Source organism: Neopelma chrysocephalum, unplaced genomic scaffold, assembly GCF_003984885.1.
Source record: "Neopelma chrysocephalum unplaced genomic scaffold, ASM398488v2 Primary Assembly neopelma1_22, whole genome shotgun sequence".
NCBI classification, from domain to species: domain Eukaryota; kingdom Metazoa; phylum Chordata; class Aves; order Passeriformes; family Pipridae; genus Neopelma; species Neopelma chrysocephalum.
The window spans coordinates 17,112,884-17,133,577 of record NW_020897689.1 but is presented as its reverse complement, the minus strand read 5'-3'; the positions used below and the strand labels follow the sequence as shown (position 1 = coordinate 17,133,577).

General features: G+C 34.5%; 1 protein-coding gene across 3 annotated transcripts in view; it reads right to left on the bottom strand.

Moving 5' to 3' along the window:
- ST18 (ST18, C2H2C-type zinc finger) overlaps positions 1-20,694 on the bottom strand; it is a 169,355-nt gene that overhangs the window by 96,055 nt on the left and 52,606 nt on the right. For 2 of the 3 annotated variants that reach the window (XM_027673992.1, XM_027674001.1), the window contains exon 1: positions 3,404-3,550. The exons of the other annotated variant lie outside the window; for it this stretch is intronic. The gene's annotated coding sequence lies outside the window, so the exon portion shown is untranslated. Of the gene's footprint in view, positions 1-3,403; positions 3,551-20,694 lie in introns of those variants that run through there. 3 annotated transcript variants of the gene reach the window in all.

Sequence of the window (20,694 nt, the reverse complement as noted above, 5' to 3'; positions counted from 1 at the left end):
TTTAAAAAACTTTAAAAAAAATTATCTGGAGCTAGTGATAATTTGGATAACTTTATAGCTAGAATTTAAATGTCAATTTATTACTGAAGAATTTGTCCAATTACTTTTGCGTTTAAAACTTTGGATCTTTAAAAATCACCCTTTCTCAGTTGTTAACTTATATTTTTCACTCATACTCCAAGTTTTTAGTGCTTACCATGAAAAGAAAACGGGTGAAAACAGGAAAGAAAAGATGAAACTTGTGACCCTAGTATAAAAGCGAAGTATTAAACTCTTTACATTTAACGTTCTGGATTTGGATTATTATGGTGACTTAACTGTGCATAAGTCTATTTTATAATTTCAGTGGTAGCATATTTTGTATTCTTACATTGGGTTAATAGGAAAGAAGTTGCAAATATTCATAGAAAGACAGAAATATTGTTTCAGTGGAACAACCTGAGTATTTAAACTACACAGTCTATAACTCACAAAGTAGAGATGTTCCTCCCAGTAGTTCTGCTTTCAGAACTGTTCTCAACTTTTTGAGACTTACAAATACTGGTTAACAGCATATATCAATATACTGTCAACTGCCTGATCAAGATAATTATAACAATTACAAAGAAAATGTCCCTCATTATCAAAGATGATCAACTGGACCTAATTTCAGTTCTGATTTTCACCTATGTGCATTATGAGCAGTGAAGTCTTTACTACTTGGATCCTTTTTTCCAAATGAATTAATGAATTAAATTTATCCTTTCACCAGCTGCTAGGCAGCAGATGGAACCATTTCTGAAGCCTTGTTGAATTCAATCCATAAAACTCATTTCCTAGGATTAGCAGTCCAAAGTTTCTTTTAATGTTTATATACCGCTTGGGATTTTGAATTTCATGATGTTAAACTTTCAATTTAACTATTTTTTTTCATTTCATATCAAACAAATATGAGCGCTTGGATTTCTATAGCTTTATAACCACACATTTCAGGTCACATAAGGACAAGAATTCATTTCAAAAGCAATCAAGTAATGCAAGATTGGGATCTGGGGTTTTTTTTTTGTTTGTTTGTTTTGTTTACATTACAGCACTACCATAGAAACCGTTTGTGTTATGCTCGTGGATTAATTTAGACTAGAAAAGTTTTATTGTCTGTAACTTTGACTAAAAACTTTGAATAAAAATTTAATCTTATTAAACAATTTTTGAAAGCTACTGTGATATGAGGGTGTATTTGTGATTAACAGAAAGATGACATGCTCCTGAGTCAAGTTTTTCATACACATGGCTTTTATAGTTAACTTCATTAGAAGGTTGGGGGTTTTTTTCTATTTTTGAGAGGAAAACAAGAAGTAACAAATGGTGGCAGTTTTGTGAACACTTCAGCAAAGATTTTTTTCAGTGCAGTAATAGGAAATATTGGTCAGCTGCAGTACCCTGGACAGCTCCCCGTCTTTCATTTTCAGTTTTCTCACCTCTGCTATACACCTCTGTCACCACAACCAGAGATCAGGGGGTTTAACTGCAATTTCGTTCAGAAAGGTCCCTATTCATAGACATCTGAACGAATTAATTTGCAATTTAAACAAAGTTTCTACTTATTAGGAATCTACAAAAGAAAAAGCAAAACAAAAAGGCACACTCTCCCGCTCAGCATTCAGAGACATATTAAAAGTCTTAAGAATAAAATCTCATAATGTCAAAGTCTTCCTGTTATTCAACAAAGTAAATAAAACTTTAAAAAAAAAAGTGATTCGTTGTTGTGTATAACAGTGATTTCCGCTAATTTGGCACAAGAAATCTATATTAATCTAATAATGCAGTAAGCCAAGAAGGCCACATAATAATAATTACCATTGAGTAATTGAATATTTAGAAGGAGGAGGAAAAAAGGAAGACTGGTAATCTTAGCCTGCAGGCATGAAAGTACTGTAATACACAGATGATATTTGCAAGTAAAAATAAAATGCTCCAAAGTGGGAAGTTAAAAGGCAAAGCCTATATTTAAAATTTCCTGATTCCAAATCTGTATTATTTGCTAGTCACCTTGTTGCAGAAATATATTATTGTCTTAGAGAAAGCTTTCATCACAAATGCTGTAATTTTCCCCAAGAATTACAAAACCATGGCACAGCCAAATCAAAGAAGACACATCTACACAATTAACTTAGCTAATTTATTTGAGAAAAGAGGTAATAAATGGTCATTTTGAATCCTACGAAGATCCTTAGCTGACAAAGTTCGTCCCATACAGTTTTACAGTTTAAGGACAAAATCTGGGATTTGTGCTTTTATAATCTCTTAAATGAAAAATTCACAGCACCTTGCACAAGATTGTCTTGCTATTTACATATGAAGGAAGACAAACATCTGAACTAAGTGCTTTGTTAAAGACAAAAGAAAGTCAGAGAGAGAGAGAGAGAGAGAGATTGCTGATCAGAGTGTTAAATAGACTTTCTCTAGCATCAAATGCTATTTCATAAAAATTATCCTCCTGTAAAATGTTGTCCCAGAAGATCCATTTCATTCTTCAACCTTTCCTGATATTGCTGTGATTTAACTTTCTAAAGATTTTCCTGACACATATATTCATTCTGCATTCTGAAGTACAGTATTCGCTTTTTTAATCAGAAGCTCTCAATTCACTCTCTGAATCCCAGATAACTTAAAGGACTGAAATTCCATACTTTGAAAGACTCTTATTTCCTGTAGAGTAAAGTTAATAAATATATTGATCAATAATCTTAATTTCAAAAAACTTATGCATGATTTTAAAGCATTCTAAAAGATCATGAGAAAGCTCTTTGGTCTGTAATACATAACTGCAAGTGAACCTGCTTCTATCGAACAGTTCCTACAAATACACTGGTCACACTCTCTCCCTCTCCTGCCTCACTATTTTCTCTCTTTTTTTAAAAGCTAGTATTTAAGTTCAGTAACTTTTCAAAATGAGAGGAAAAGTATCCTTGTGATCATTTCCTCAAATCAAATAGCTAGAGCTGCAAATTTGCACAATTGTAAAATGTATATGAACAAAGGCTTTACTGAGGCAGTATAAATGCAATTACACCATGACATTTTATTCAGAAAGCTTTCTGAAAGCAGTTACAAGTAGCTATTTTTTAATTGAGGCCCAAAATAGCATTTAAGATAATGACCAAGCATACATTGTAGAAGAAACAGCATTAGTGTCATTTAAACGAAAAAGAAAAGTTTGCAGAGAGCATTTTAAACACGGATTAAACCTCCTCAAACTTCTTAATACAAATCTCTCAAGCTTTCAACATCAATATATGGACAGGATTTTTTGCTTTTTGCAAACTAAAAGCACAAACAAGAAAAAAGACAGAAAGTTACTAACAGTACAAGTTGCTTAAACATCAATGGGTTCAGAGTAGTGTGAAAAAGTTGTTAAACTTACTTTATTTTTGTTTCCAAAACTTATATGTTTCTCCTCCCTTGTGTGCTGAACTGTGCACTAAAGCTGTGTCTTTGAAAGGTAGTTCCCATGATATGACATCCAGCGCCTTTGACTGCCTAGAGATAAGCACCTGCGTTTGTGTCCCCTCTTTACGTCACACCTCCCTATTCAAACCTTCTCAATATGATTCACATTTGCACATCAACAGCCTCATGCGCATACACAGATTTTTTTTCGGCTCTGGGCCCAAAACTTTCACTTTAATTTTCATCACATGATTGCTGTGGCATATGTCCTTCCAAACCTCCCATATATCAGTCATCATGCAAATGAGATGGAATATCACTCCTCTGCAGCAGATGGCCAGGGATGATAACAATGGCTCAACAGAGGAGATTCAATGTCCCTGACTTTATCGCCACGGCAACAACAACCTAAAATATATGTAATGGAAGTGGTGCTTATTAATTTTGCAGGCTCGAGTGTTCTGATTTTGTGAGTGAATGGGCTGAGTTAAAAAGGGGGCTGTGTCCTCCTGCCTCTAGAAGACTATCTATAAAAGCCAGGGACCTGGAAATTATTTTCAGTGACTAAGAAGGCAACAGCCTAGCAATTATTTGAGTAATTAGGTGTAATTCCTCCCTGTAGGCCTTGTACCCTCCTGTGCTTGTTTCACAGAAGCTCGTGAATTAGACAGGCACAGATACTGAAAAGAAAAGCGCCTCAAGATATAGCAGGAGAGCTTGCAGGAACTAAGCTTCAGTGATATGACACTTGGCCTCCACCAGGCTTGGTAAACACAAGCCCCAAGCCATAAGTAAATAGAGGCCCCACTCCACAAACATAGACCAATTAAAATTACAAAGCCGGCCACACTTCTGGGTGGGGCTGGGGAAAGCTTTATTCTGCCATGGTCTCACTATGAGTTGCACACATAATGGTCTCTTAGTTCCGAGTACTAAGTACCGCACTCCATTGCTATCTATCACTATCAAACTCAAGCACAAGGCTCTCTCCAGGCTGTGAGTTTCTCTAGGGATTGATTATGCACCTTTAAGGAAATGTTTCAAAGGGAATTTTCTATGTGTTTTCTTCTGAATGCAAAGCAGAGTGAAGAAATAATGGATCACCATTTTACCTCTGAGCAAGCAAAATATCCACAAAATATTTTTACTCCATTGATGTCACAACTTTCACATGCTTTAATACTTTGAGTGTTGGAGTAACCGTTTGATTCCTCAGAAACAAAGTTCAGCTCTGAACTATATAACTAAGAAAATATACAAACTGTATGTCTTTTGTTCTTTTCCTTAGGGAAGACCATAGAAAATTGGAGAATCCTTTGTCTCCCTCTGTGGTAGAGGGGAGGATGTTTAAGTAAACCTGGTGAAACACTCTGGGAAAGTGGTGGCTCCATCATGTGCTAGAGATTTAGTGCAGGGTTGGACCAAGGAAGCTTGCTACCCCTCACAAGAGTGAATTCCTCAAAATTGGCAAGATCATTGAAAGTAATTTTCAATCCTCTCCTAGGAGACCACATACCCTGAGCCTCAAATTTAAAACCAGAGAGAAGACATCAAGTGGCATTACCTGGAGGAGAAGTGGAATGCAAAATGCTTTCTTGAAGCAAGAGATAGGAAACTCCAGAGGTAGTTCTGGGCCTGTGGATCCTTCTCCTGTTTTCTCAGGGCTCAACATCACCTCAGCATTGTTGATTATTCTGTATTAGCATTTCCAATCATCAATTTTTAAGAAATTTAACTTCCATCTAGAGAATTCACAGGCACATTCTGTTGAGCACCAATTTCGTAAACTTCCAGAACATTTATTTATTTATCATACGACTGTACAGCACCCAGCACTCTCACCTTCTGACCTAGTAACAGATGCTACCAAATGTTCAGTACTGAATGACCTCTCCTTTTCCACTATGAAAAACATCTTCTGAATGTGAAAAAATGAATGGTTTTTTTAACCCAGTAAAACCAGGAAGCATTTCCTTCCTGTCTTTGGTATTGCCAACTACTTATTAGCTCCCAACAGAATTATTTAAAATACAATTGTAAAGTAAAACTAGTTGTTCTTCTTTTACCTCACATTGTGGCATGGAGTTTGCAATTACATTTTCCAAATATAATGTTGTTGAAGAGTTTTGTTTTCTGGTTTCAGAAAAGCTCAGTTGAAATGAAAACCCAGGATTTTTCTTTTTTTTGTGTGAGTTTTTTGTGTGTGTGTGTGTGAGTCTGTGTATGCATGCATGTGCAATAGGATTCTAGAATTTGATATGTTGATGTTCTTTACTTCTGTACATTTTGTTCTCCACCTTGTTAATTTGGTAACAACTCATGAATGTGTCACTTGTGGTGAGATGAAGAAATAAGTTTGGTCCAAGCCTATGCAAAGCTCTGAAGCTCCTTTTAGTGGCTCTGTAATTGGACAAAAAGCCAATACACAGAGTACTATAGGAATGATGTTTTCCTGACAGCTTGTGTTATTTATTGAACTGGCCCCTGTCTTCTGAACCAGATGGAGCTTTTTTACAAGTCTTTTTTTTTTTTTCTTTTTTTTATGATCTGCTGTGTATGGCCTTAATTGACCATAGAGTGAGATTGTTATTTAGGTCACTGTCTTTATTTTTTCCAGTGTTAAGTATAGTCCTGGGTTTTGAACCGTTTCATTTATCTTAAAGGGGCAGCTTGTTTATCAAAGCTATTCAGATCCTCTCAATCATGGGAAGAACATGGGATGAGAGGATGAGTAAAATTTGTAGATACAGATTATTATTTCCTGTATGATTACTGTCTATATAGTTGTAGTTGTAGTACCATGTATATTGAAAACTCTTTACTTAAAAAAGGGTTTGTCTTCCGCTGAGACACATAAGTAAGAAAGAAAAAATCTTTGCCATTAAATCAATCCTAAATTCAGATTTAACACAACTTTGCATTTTGCATGGTTTGCAATCCAGTAAGTAATGAAAAACTGGCAAAGATTGGATTGTAATGAGAATCCCTTTAAAAAACAAGAATATGTACTTAGGATATAAGTGCTTAAAAGTTAGCAAAACTTTAGGTTGCAATAGTCATCCTATTTTAATCCTCTAAGCAACAGGAGGTTCAAAGTTTACAAGAATAATAAGAAAAAGGTAAAAGAAGTTAAACTATCTCTTAAACTACTACTTAGGGAAAAATAAAATCTAATGGGATAACGACGTCTTATTGCAGAAACAAAAATGAAACAAATGTACATTCCAATATGCAGCAATTACTATTCAGACTTGTCATAGTAAGAAATTGTGCAGGTCTAATACGTATGCTCAGGTACAAGACTTTATAGTCATCAACTGACAAATAAAATACCCTTTAAACACCATAGACCAAATTGTAAATCAGTGGTGGTACTACATCTGATAAACCAGACTGACAGAGAAAGCTTTCTTGTAGACTGTACAGCAGTTACCTGACTGCTATTCAAGTTCAGGGAAAACTTCAAAAACTGCACTTTAAATAAATAGTATTAGAATTTTCAGTCTTTTCACCTGAATTTAGTTTATCTTCACAATTACAAAGGAGATATTGATACAGTAAATTAAAAAAAAAAAGAATTTTCCTTCCTCTGCAGAAATAGAGGTACTTTGTGTATTCCTGAATCTTACCAAATGATATTCCAGATCTGTTTTAAAAAGACAAAACTTGTTTATGATACAATCTCCTGAACAAAATAGAGATCACCAACAAAAGACATCGTGAGAGAAAAAATAAGCAGTGACAATAATTATAAAGAAACTTCAACATAAGATATATATAAGATGTATTTCTACTTCTATGAACAGCTACTAGCTCAGAAGAATCATAACTAAACATTCTGGAAATGACGAGGTATCAAAGAAATCAGAGAGATTACATGAGACATATTGAATAACAAGCAATATGCAAGATGAAGCTTGATTCTTCACAAAGAGATAAGGGAATGAAATATTCTCTGCTGATGCCAGTAAATTCATTGCACACATTGGCATCATCAAGCACCAAGTGTAGAGTCATTATAGACAATAACATTGCCAAAGTTGCCAAACCCAGAAAGCACCTGGTTGAATAAAAATAATAAATCAGCCTGGAGTGAGTTATGTTAGCTGGCTTATGCTGAGGAAAGCTGCCAGATATATACATAGCAGAAAAACTACAAATCATTAAGCATTCAACTTAGAAATGACATTTAGAAAATATTTGTACAACATGTTGCTTCAAAAGTGTCAGTTTAAAGGAATAAAAAAGGAGGAAGAAGAAAGGATACCTGAACTAATATTAACAAGGGAACAATTGTCCTGTTAAAATTATACATTGGCTCATGGGGATATTAAGGTTTTCAGCATGTTCTCTATGAAATACTTCATTTACTGAAATAACAGGAAGATTTCATCTTCTCTCTAGCCAATTTCTTTCTTAAATGTTTACTCAACAGTATCCTACAGAAAGCCAGAAAATTTTGAAGTACTCCTTTCCTGCCAAAAAATTCTGTCACAGAAAGTTGGAAACAGTATTTCAGGTGAGTATTCTTGAAGCCTCTGAGTGCAGGCATGCACCCAATTCTATTAGTCTTTCTATGAAAATACTCAAAGGGCTGTGGAAAACTCTCCATGCAAAGGATGTAAAAAAGTAATCTTTAATGGGGCTTTTGGTTGGGCTTGTACCTCACTGAAAGCGAGAGGAGAATATTGCTGGTTTGAGTGGCAGTTTTATGAAATTCAGGCTGATCTAAAACTGGGGAAAAAAGATATTTGTCTCTTTGCAGTCTTATTCACTTTAATATATAGCCTTAATAAGTAACCAAAAGCAGTTATTTAATAAGCACAGAAAATTAGGTGTAGGTGATGTCAAATATGGATTAAGCCTTCCAAAAACTCTCATAATAAGGCTAAATATTGAGTAACTAATATTCTCAGCTCTTGCTGCTAATTAAAAAAAGCCTCAAACACATTTTTCTCCCAATCATTGTATTATTACATACATAAATAAAAAAACAATAATCTTTAACTTTCTATCATAGATACTACCAGATTTTCATTTGCAATTTAGATAACTGATCAGCGGGAAAAATTCTTTTGAGTCACAATGTTGGATCATGTCATAAATCAGTAGTTTTAAAGTCTTTATCCAAAAAGCAAAATTACTCTGTTTATATCAACTTAAGTGAACTTTTGACTTCTAAATTATTCATCTGTTTACTATTTTAAGCATTTGTCTCTATGTGTGCCATTCCTACCTCTCTCAGACCACCACAAATGTTGTAAGAAGTAGGGGTGACACCTCTAATACCTCCAGCATTAGCCTCTTGAAAATTTCATCATGAGTATTTGCAGCATCAGACTAAATCTTGTTTGGGAAACTAATTATTTTAGACAGAGTAAATTAGCCCTGAAAATATTCACACAAAGTTCACCTAATCTCACAGTCCACATAGTCCTGAGAAGTACAAAACTCAACAAAGTTGTATAAATATCCTGAGCTCTGACAACTGCATCTTTCCTTCAATTGCCTTCATATTTTTCCTTACATATTTTTTCCTGAAGCCTACCTATGGCCATCCGAGTAGGAGAATTACAGTTTCTGTTTGGGAAACATTCCTTCTTTGATTTGGACTTGCCTGAAGGTAAGAGTCTGATTTTGTTTCTGTAGCCAACATTCCACAGTTACCAGATTAGAGAAATCAACAGGTAAACACTCATCTGCTGAACACCTGTCTTTCAGCCTAAATGCTTGTCCTCAGATCTTCCTAGGCTTCCAGCTGTGACTCTTCAGAGTTTTTTAGTTGATAGCCATGTCTTGAGAAAGTGCCTAGGCAAACTTTTCTGCTGCTCTCTCGGCAGCACACGCAAAACTCCAACAGCTATTGCCAGCAATGTCTTACCTGATCCCTGACAGCTGCTTCTTTCAGAGAAATCATGTACACAATTGTCTTTTCTCCTTGCTGCTTATGTTAAGAACATACTTATTATCCAAAGAAAACCCTAATGGCATTGTATAAACAGTGATATTAGTGTTCCTGGGTTTTAAGAATTCTGGATGGTGAAGGAAAATTCAAATGGGTCTCAACTTTAATTATCACAACGAAAACAGCCAGTTAAAAGAAGAATTAAAAAAAATATATTATGTGGCTATAAAGAGAGAAAATATTGGCATCTTTTCCCTACTTTCACTCTCCAGTATTTCGGCACAGGATTAATAGTTTTCCTTTTGCTTCTAAATTTTTAGGATTTATTTTATAGGTATATCCTACTAAAACCAGTCTGATTTGTTCAGTAGAACCATCTTCCTAGTACAGAGGTTTCTATTATATTTTTAAAACCTTTCAGATGACATTTTTTGTTAAAACCTCTAAATTAGCAGTGGTTTTTTTAATAACATTAGAATAATATTGCTGAACTTTGAATAATTTTACTGTAGTATGTTTAAAGAGTTAAGTTATACCAGAAGACACAGTCATCTTAAGCATTACATGAAAATAACCCAAAGTCAGATTCATCCGGGTATGCAATATTGTGTGTATATGATCACAATAGCATCTAATTTTATATTCTGATGCATCTTGTCGGGACTTTAAAATACCATACTAATGCAATAAACAATTACAATACTTATTGTTATAACAAAGTACATGAACAACTTTGACTGTCCAAACCTCTATAAATAGGTGTAAATATGTAAAATAATCTCTGGTTTCAAGTATCTCTATGGAAATGCATATTTTATATAAACATGTAAAAATATATGTACAACTTTTTATGCATAGTAAGATTAAGCCTTCAGGGCAAAAAAGCCTTCTTTCTAACACCAAAGGGATAATTTTAATAGAATGGAAATAATACTATAAACCTTTTCAAAAGAGTTTACACAAAAGTAAAGGAGAGCCGTATATGGGGCATTATGTCATTTTTTTTTTTCCCCTCAGTGAATCGATGATATCTACAGGAATTCCAGGTCTTTAATCATAAAGAATTTAAAATGCTTAGATACGGACAGGGATAACAACTACCTGAAAAAAGAGGGGACTATGTTTCCACGGACTAGGCTTGCTTTCTTTTCTTACACAGTTTGCTGAAGAGCCTGTGGGTATGGCCAAGGGCTATTCTGGACCTAATCCTAGGAAATGAGCCAAGCGTGATAAATAAGGTTGAATGCTGGGAGTGGCTAGTGTAAACCACAGTGTCATTAGGCAGTCTCTAGATTGAAGTCACTAGTCCTCAGTAACTAAGTATATGTTTTCTTCTGGCATTTCTAAAAGTAGTCTTTTAATTTAATACTTAGTCATTCCCTCTGTGATGAAAATTCCAACCAATATGATGCAAAGAGCTCCAGAAACTAATCACATGTCAAAAACTCCAGGTAGACCACATGTGCCTTATACTTCACTTTGAGATATACACCACACTCCCAGATGTGATTTGCTTTTGAAAATATTGGTCAGATTGCCTCATCCTATATTCATTAAAGTTGCCAGCAAAATATTCTAACTTATCATACGCAGAAAAAATTAGGTCTTTCCCTCCTAACTGAGAAAGGAAGGGGTCGAGTTTATTAAATTATTTGAAAATCATTTCAATAAATAAGGGCGGATATGGCACCACCACCACCACAAAAAAACTAAGTAAAAATTTAAACAGGATATTTTTTCCTCGCTGACTTAAACTTTGTAACAGTCAAACTATTTTTCCTCAAATTGCCCCCCCTACAACACCACTCAAAACAAAACAGACAAACAAACAACCCCCCCAAAAAACCCAATCTCCTCATCTCACCATATAAACAAAAAAATCCTCAGCTACTCTTCTTCTCTTTTGGAGAAAATATGGCAATTTGTATTCCAGTTTTTCAAGCCAAGGTTACAGGGGGCTAAAATAGGGCTTTATAATGGAAGTTGATTGCAACCCTTACTACAGAGAGGCTACTGCCTTTCCAAAATAAAGAGCTGCACATTTCCAGTGAGGGGAGGAGAATACTGCTCTGCATGACTTCTTGTAATTTTGTTTCTTTAAATTGAGGTTGTGTCTTGAGAACTTTCTTAGTTCTTTTGAGCATAAAGTTTGATATTTCACTTCATGTGGTTTTAATTTTGATCTAACACACTGGCATTTTGCAGCTGATACATTTTAGAAATAGGGAAAAATATGAAGCTTTGCACTTTTTCAGAGCTGTGATCCCAATTTAGTTTGGGGATTTATTTTCTTTTTTTTTCTTTTTTTTTTTTTATTTTGTTTTATTTTGTTTTAGTATGAATCATATGAAAAGGCTGTGGAGGCTAAAGCAGCAATTTAAACGTATTTGGATTTAGTTTCCTTGTGTTGTATTGTCTTCTTGCTTAATGGTAGAATGATTTTTGGCTGTTTAAATTTAAGTCTGGAATGTGTGCTGGCAGTTTTTCTTTTTTCTGGGCATAAAATTGGGGAGACCAGAGAGACGGTGTCAGGAATGTAAACTGTGATCATAGTAACCAGTGTCCAGGCATGAGATTATTAGCCTCAGTTTCTATTGCACAAAGGTTTGACTACAATTAATTTTTTCAGTCATGTGGATGTTTCACCACAGTTAAAGGCTGCTGAAAACCAACAAATAGCAAGTAAAAGAATGATTTTATGCAAACATAAGTTTGGATTGTTTTCAAAGAATTAAAAGTCAAATTGGGGTGTGTTTTTTTTTCAATGTCTTCAAGGGAGTGCAAAAGAGGATGTCCTTGGAGGAAATATTTAGGTGCATTTAAATCCAGACATATGGCCTGGTCTCCAAAACTTTGATGCAGATTCAATTCCTTTCCTATCTATTGCTCTATTGCTACTAATATCTGCAAAAAAACATTGAGCCAGTGTTTGTGTTATGTCTATGATTAGTGAACCTAACATTTTTAAATATTTTCATTATGGTGACAGGTCAGAGCATCTTCCAAATTAGAGCCTTGGATTAGGGCATAAGGTATGTATTTTAAGAGCCTACCACACTTACTAGCACTCCTCCTGGGTAGAAAGGCTTCCACATTTTTAGAGACAGTAGGCAAAAAACTTCACTTTTACAAAAGAGGGTTTGCTCCTCATAGATTGAAAACTCTTTGGAGCAGAACTATAAGGTACCAATGAGCATTGCTAAAAGATTTATGCATTTTAATTCTTTTCTGCAGTATTAAAATCTTCAGTGACTATGGAGGAAATTAGTTTAAAAATTTAATTATCACACTCACTTATTAATTGAAATGATGGAATAAAGAACTGTATTTAAAGACAGAATTTACATTTCACATTTGCAAAATGTCTCCTAATATTACTGCCTAAACACATTACATGTATTTTGTTACCGTGTATTCATGAGTAGTCTTTCATGCTAAAATTATCTTTTCCAAATATTAACGAAAACAGTAATATTGTTTTTCAAAAGTATTATCCATAAAACAAGAGTGTGACATTTTACACTTAAGAAGTGTATTATTATATTACTAGAAGAGGAAACTGGAATCGTGCTTTTTTGGGTATCCAGGAAGAATATTTTCTTTCTGGACTCAAAGTGGAAAAAAAATTAATTATCAGGTCTTGAAGAATCAGTAACACTTTTTTTCTCTTCAAGTCTATGTGTGAAAAAATATGTGAAAGACCATTTACTGGTCATAAAACAAACCACACATGGACCACATAATACCTTTTTTTGTTTTACAAGTCAGTTCTAAATGCAGAATGTTTCAGCACTTGTTATAATGTATCTAAACCATAATTTTATGTAGCAAATGTAAAAGCAATCTCTGATTGTATATGTACCACATTGAATTCCCGTTTCCACACAGAAAGAGTGACCCAAATTATGAGTTAAAATTTAAGTCCTTTAAATAAAAAATGTAATTTTCCCTTTTCAAGCAAAATACACAAAATAGGTAATTGAAGAAATGTACATTCAGAGGATTTATTCAAATGTGAAGCTAGTTTATTTTCCAGGTTGTCAAAAAGAAGTAGCAAATGTGGTATGATTCATGCTAGTTGAAAATCCACATCTTTGTAGTTCAACCTTGCATTAAGAAAATAAGTAGAAATTAAATTCTTTGAATTAATCTTTATTGCTCATTTATTCAAATGATAGTAAGAATTAGATATTTAAATCGCTATGATTTGCATCTGTCTCTACTCATCTGGGTTCTGCAAGAGTTGACTAAAATATCATGATATAAACTCTGTAGACCTCTAACTCCATAGAATCCACCGGCATTAAATTAAAACTGAGTAAGGCCAGAAAAAAACACCAAACTGTGAATGGATCAACTGATATTTTTAATTCTGCTTACTAGGTGCCATTGACTGAAAAACAAAATGCAATCACAAATGCACCAGGAATGTAGTAAAAATAATGCATTTGATTGTTTTCCTAATTCACTTGCCAAAGATATGACTAATTTTATGATGTTTTAAAGCATCTATATGCATTAACTTGCACACTGCTACATCTAGAAAGTTAAGGACAGAAATTTTGGTAGAATAAGCATTGTCAAAAACAGGACAAGAACCAAGGAGCCTGTAGGTCCCACTATAATGTCTTCTTCACAAAAAGTCATCTTAAAATAAATCCATGATCAGAGTTAAATCTACTAAAGCCAGAATGTTGAAATGTAGGCCTTTAATATATTACTCGCTTGCTTAACTATGTACTTTGGTTGAAGTTATTCTGTTCTTTGCCTTGGAGGCTCAAACTTTCCATAAATAAACAGTACATCTGGGAGTTTAAAACACACCAAACCCAGTCATACAAACCACCAGACCTTCTGTCACTAAGAAAAAGCCTGTCACTGGGACTTTAAAAATATCAGTGTGTCTGACAGCTTTCCTGGGAAAAAAAGTGCAATTCTTTGGCAGATATTGAGCAGGAAAGGCACACCACTAGTTCTCAATGGCTAGTTTGAGTGCTATAAACAGTCTGAAATTATGTTCCCAAAGAGTAATAAACACAAAGTAGTCACTTCTACTAAAAGAACAAAATAATTAAGACAGTACCAAATCTTAATAGCTTTTTTTTTCCAAAACTCAGCTGATAGCCACTGTTTGTTAAAGAGACCAGGTTTAGTGTGCTAGCTATGAGACTAATGATTTAGTGGTTGTTCATTTTAAGTTCCTACATGGAGCATTGCAAAGGGTTACCTGACCTTACACACTATTCAGACAGCAATGCTGAGACCCAGTGAAGAACCGTTACCTAACAAGCTCAGAATTTATCTTCTTTCATTAACTTTAAGACCTTAAACATAATATGACAATTTTTGTGGCTTAAAAGTATATAAGCATCTGTTAGCAGAAGCCCTTTATCTCATATAACAAGAGAATTCTGTTTATAATGTGTCACCAGCTGCTCAGTCAAAATGGGTTCTATTAGAACTAATTTAATTTTACATAAGTTGATCTATTTGCATTCTGAGTCTCCAGTTAAATGACTAGGTACTATTTTGTAGACTGATCCCGCTTCAAGCCTCAGTGTATGGACAATGCTTAATCAGTGTGTACATCAGGAAATAAACATAATCAGCAAGTGCACTAATTAAGCCAGGAAAATTTTGCAACATGCATACACTGTATGGATTAACAAGGCAATTCATTAGAAATCTTAATTATGGAATATTATATTTTCCGTACATTTTATTTTATGATGCTTCAGATGAGTTTTCTCTAAATACAGAAGCCAGCCACACTTCTCAAAGTAGACAGCGAGATGCTTTTAACTCAGGCACATCTGTGTAGCCTCTAGTCTGGAAGCCTCTATGGAAAACATGCTTTGTTATCTCCAGCCAGATAACCTGATATGCACTCTTAAACAAGCAGTTGCTAATCAGATGTTAAGATGAAGATGACTGAAAAATAAATACAAAATAAAACATATAGATAAAAACTTCATTTGGTCGTATGGAGCCTTTTCTCATCCTTTAAACAAGTTTTTAACATGTTTACTTCTGAAAAGTCAACAAATAGATACCTTAGAGCTTGAGACACAGCACCAAGGTTTTAATGAGAAAAGCTTCCATGGAACTCAGCATGCTTCAAGCTTTTAGTATAAACTGGTGGCAAGACTCCAGTCTGAAGAAGAGATATCAATAAATTCCAAACATACATGGTGGTAAATATGCGGGCCCTTCTTCTTTGGGAAAAAATCTCTACTTCTTTGACTCCCTGCCTAACAAAAGATCGCATTCTAGGGTACAGCTTCATATAAACTTCTTGCTGAAGGAGTTTTACTTATGGAATAATGGAGATTAGTCTGCTTGATTGTACAGGGAATCAATCAAGCAGTTTGTATCAGCATAAGTGGACTTTAAATAAAGCGTTTTATCTGTCAAACAGAAGTATTACAACTGACTTCTGAACTTGTCCGGTACCAATAGAAGAGAGCTCAGAATGCCAGCATAGCTTTCTTCTCTGTATCCAAGAAATAGGCTATTTCAGAGCTGCACATGGGTAAGATCATTGCATTACTTCTAAGCCCTGCACATACAGCTTTTATTTTACAGGGAAGACTACCATGATGTTAAATAATGGTGAAATGGTTCCTGCAGCATGTTCTGAAGATGGAGACTACCCCCTTTATATGGTAAAAGGATACATAACTATGCTTAGGAAATAAATGTCTAATGGGATAGAAAGTGCATGTAGCTATTCATCTGTCAGGTGGTCCAGGTCCAAATAGTCCCAACAACGCCTCTTGGAGCAGGTGCTCATCATTACAGTGATGAATGGGAGAAAAAACAGAGTTGAAAGTCCCCTAGCATATTCTTCTTAAACCTTTGGTTAGAATACCAGGGAAGGAAGTTTCTATATAGGCCCAAAACATAGATCATCCGTCTCTAACATGATATAAGGCATCCTTCTTGCCCTTTTAGTAACTCATTCTTTTCTCCATTTCCATCTTTATCTCAAAATCACTCATGGGAGGTGCACATGTATTTTCAGCTCTATAGATGCAATCTGCATAAACTATCAGCAGATTCACTGTAAGGGAATATTCTAGCCATCACAAGCATGGGTGAAATGGTGTTATGAATCTTTGCCGTTATCGAAGCCAAGCTTATTTCTTAGAAAATAGGTGGGATTGAATTCCAATGTTAATTCATTTTAGGTGTGCCTGAATAGTGGTAAATGGGCACACTTACATGTTTTCCTTTTACCACACTACAGGACAAATTTTGTTCTTGTTTCTACTATGCCAGTGTTGCCTGCCTCTTGCTATCTCTCATATTAAGTGGAAGAAGTCTGTTGTAACTTAAACATTACTTTACATTAAGGTGAGAAAAGTCTATCGGCTTTAACTGTAAACTTAAAAAATACTGTCAAATAAGAGTTACACTCTGATCTGTTGCTAGCAGAAATGCCAAGCAGTGCCCATATTGGGATGGTCCCTTGGCATCTGCATGAGTCATAAACGTGTCTTTTGGCCACTGCTTCATTTATTGCTCATTATGTTTGTTGTGGACTGGTAAAGGCAGATATAAATAGAAAAATGCTTACGTAATATGACGGACAGATTTTGTTTAAACATTTTCAATAGCCCAGTCAAAACCTGACAAAGTAGCTATTATTGGCATCTGAAAATTCCTGGTCCATAAAGGATTATTTATGTATATTTAGGCCACGCTTACCATTTTATTCATGGCAACAGGCATGACCAAAAAAACAAGAAAAAAAAAGAGAAAGATAGAGGAAACCAGGGGCTAATATATTCAGTGAAAGCACTTAGATATATGAAATATTCATGTGTGGGATACAGGCCTTAACAGCACAATTAAAATGCATTCCCAAAACAGAGGCCAGATCACTTAAATGAGATGGAAAAGGATATGTGACAGCACCAAACCCTTGTCCAGAGTTCTGGCCTAAAGGCAATGAAATAAGTGAATCGACAGTCTGGGTAAAGCTTTTGTTGTTGAGAGCAATAATTCACATATTCTTTGTATGAACATGACAAGTGGAAATTACTTTTACATCCAGTTCTTCCTTCTGTCCTAAATCAGCCTATGATATAGCTTAAGTTTTTTAAAATGACACTGGTCATCATCATAGTCCAACAGTATAGAAAATAAAAGATTTAAGTTCTGAAACTTCCCTAATCCTGTAGTAATAATTCTTTTTACATCACAGATTGTACTTATTGCTTTCTTGAGACCACTAAATTATGATAGTGCCTGGTTTTTAATTTGAGTTCAAAAATAAACTAAGATGTCTTTTTATAAAGTTCACTTGAAGTATAAATTAATTTGCATTAGTTTATCAGTTACAAAGTATATTTGCCTTTGAGCAATGACTTTGTCACATCATCAAGTCATGGAAAATTCAATCTGTCATAGGCTGAAGGGCCAAACTATAATAACTTCATTACAGCATCACAAAGGGAGACATGGGAAATTATATTGACGGTAAATTATTTCTCTCAAATCTCAACAGTTAGAGGACTTTTCTAATAATATCAGTTTAGAAGAATACAATCTATGTCATTGCGGATTTCACAAAGTGCAGAGGTCATACTGAGCAAGCATGGACAAAAGTGTTTTTCCATTTGACTGTATGCTGTAAAGTGTGAATTATCCCAGACTTGTTTCAGGGACCCCTTTCCTAAGGATATTATCAGCATATGGTTATAATATGCTGATTCTACCATATGACATCAGCGATAGTGATAAACAGCAGTTGCTTATATCTGAACAATGTAAATTGTCAGATTCTCAAATTTTGCAAAACTCTCTGGAAATAATTGTTAGTATAAGACTTCACAGGGCCCAAAGACTTTGTTCAGGACTGTGGTAGTAATTGGGTTAATTTATATAAATTTATATAAATTAACTGTGTTAATTTAATAGATTCAATAATTAATTTAATAGGTATTATCCTGAGCTACACAGCTAGGGGATTGTACTGCATTAGTAAAATGATACAGACAGGTGGAAATTGCTATCAACATAGTTGTGAATTGAATAGTAGTGAAACTGATTTAAATCAGCTCACCTGGTTTAAGCCTGTGCCTCAATTGAACTCAAATAGTTAATCAGTGAATTTTTCAAACCCATCAGATTAGCTATCTTACAAAAACTTCCTGTAACCATCAATATTTACACATACAAATAAATATTTTGGACATACAAGATATAGGGTTACCAGATGCCAAATACTGACATTTGAAAATATGGTCCTGAGTGTCACACTATCCTTGATTGATGCACACAGATCACAATGACTTCAGAGAGTCTTCTACACACAGATTGAGGGTAAGATACGATGGTAATAAAATGAACATTAATCTATGAACAGAGTTGTTCTCCACCACGGGGCAATGATAGATTCACTGTAAACCTTTTCCATCTGTCAAGTGCACTGCAGTTCTTGTGCTTACGCTAATATTCTTTCATATTTATAGCAGTGGTTTTTGAACACCACGTCAGACTGAATTCAAAATATTCCAAATAAAAATAGTGTTATAAAAATCCAAAACTGGTTTGGAAAGAAAAAAAGACTGTAACTTTCAAATGAATCTCTCTTCAGACTGAACAATGAATTCCAACTAACAACATTAACATCACTAAAATACAAATATTGAGAGTGTATTTATTGAAATAGTTGTCTATAGTTCTTCATATGGGAGAAACAAAAAAGCTAAATCACTGAAAGAATCACGGTTCAGGGGAAATGACCAACCCCCATACCAACAATGGAGAAGTGAGGACTACAGTACTTCTCCAGGACATTAGGTTTACTCCTCAGTCTGAGTTTATATTCGTGGTACATGTGAACACACAAAACATTTTATTTTTACAGGAAACATTTCAAAGCAGATTTATGGCAGAGGTAAATGCATTGAAGCAAATAATGAGATACAATACTCTAATAATCATTGTATTATTTGCTGATAATAATTGAATTTAACTTAAAAATATTATTTAATCATTTAAAAAGCTGGTTGGATAATGAAAATAATTACTTATGAGTATTTTACTGTCAATTGATGTAAATGTGAATAGGTCACATAATTAAACATTATTTGACTATTTATACAACTAATTGAATAATGGAAACATTTGTTCACCAGTAACACATTCATCTAGTACAGAAGAAAGGAAACAATTTGCAAATCAGACCTACATTAAAAGGATGTGGTGAATATCTGTAATATTGTCAAAATTTTTGTTATTTTTACAAAGAATGTGAAAGTTTACTGAAATTATATTGTCATTTACAATGATAGAACCTCAAAAAGGAAATAATTTGGCTAGAACACACTGGTATCATTAATCCACTGTATATTTAACTTGATTAACGGGATGACATTTCAAAGCACAGAAGGAAGAATAATCTCATATTTTAGGTACAGGACCAAGAACTAGATGACCTGTTTTCTACTCCTAGTCTTATCATCAATTATTTTCACAGGATTTTCACCTCTCTAGCTGGAAATTACTTGTCTCTGAGCTAATTACTTTCACCTAAGGCAAAGCTATGAGCTTTATTCACAGTCCAGTGAATAACTGAGTAGCCTTAACTACCTTTGAGTTAGGGCAACTGTAGTAACATGGGTATAATTAACTGAGGCTCAGAAGAAAAGAGTGCCTGAAAGAAACATTATTCTTACAAGGTATCTCACTTCAGCTTCCTAAAGGGTTCCTGTGAGGGGATCTTTCATCAGTCAGTGAAATCAATGATTAAGTGTGAATAACTATCATTGCTGATGTTACTTGACACTTTAAAAAAATAATCTGCCTGAAACACATGAAAACAAAGCAGTTGGAAGCACAAACATAAAACTGTGAAAAACTACCTGCAACTGGTGATTTATGCAGTATTCAAGTTGACTTTACCAGGACAGGGACTGAGGTGATGAATAAATCCCTTTCATCAGGAATCTCAGTTTATCGAAAATGTCAAGTTCCCAATGTCCTTATCTATGACAAAACACCAATCTTTGGAAGATGCAGTGTACTTTCATTACAGTATCTGTAGCGTCTTGGAAAGCAGTGAGCAACTTCACCCCAGATGAGCAACATTCAGCTCTTCTCTCTGTGCTTCATCTCTAATTATTATTAGACAGCTGGCAGTACTGGATTTTATAAAGAATCTTTGGCTGACTCACTTCACCGACCTCAATTCTATTGTCTGTGTTCTCTGCTCCTGAGCAGAAAGCAGACTTAAAAGGTCCAAGGTATCTGCTCTTACTCAGCAGAAACAGGACACTGGTACCACAGCAGGAAACCAGAATTAAGAAAAGGGCAATATTGTAAAATAATAAAAATAAAAAAATAGTTTC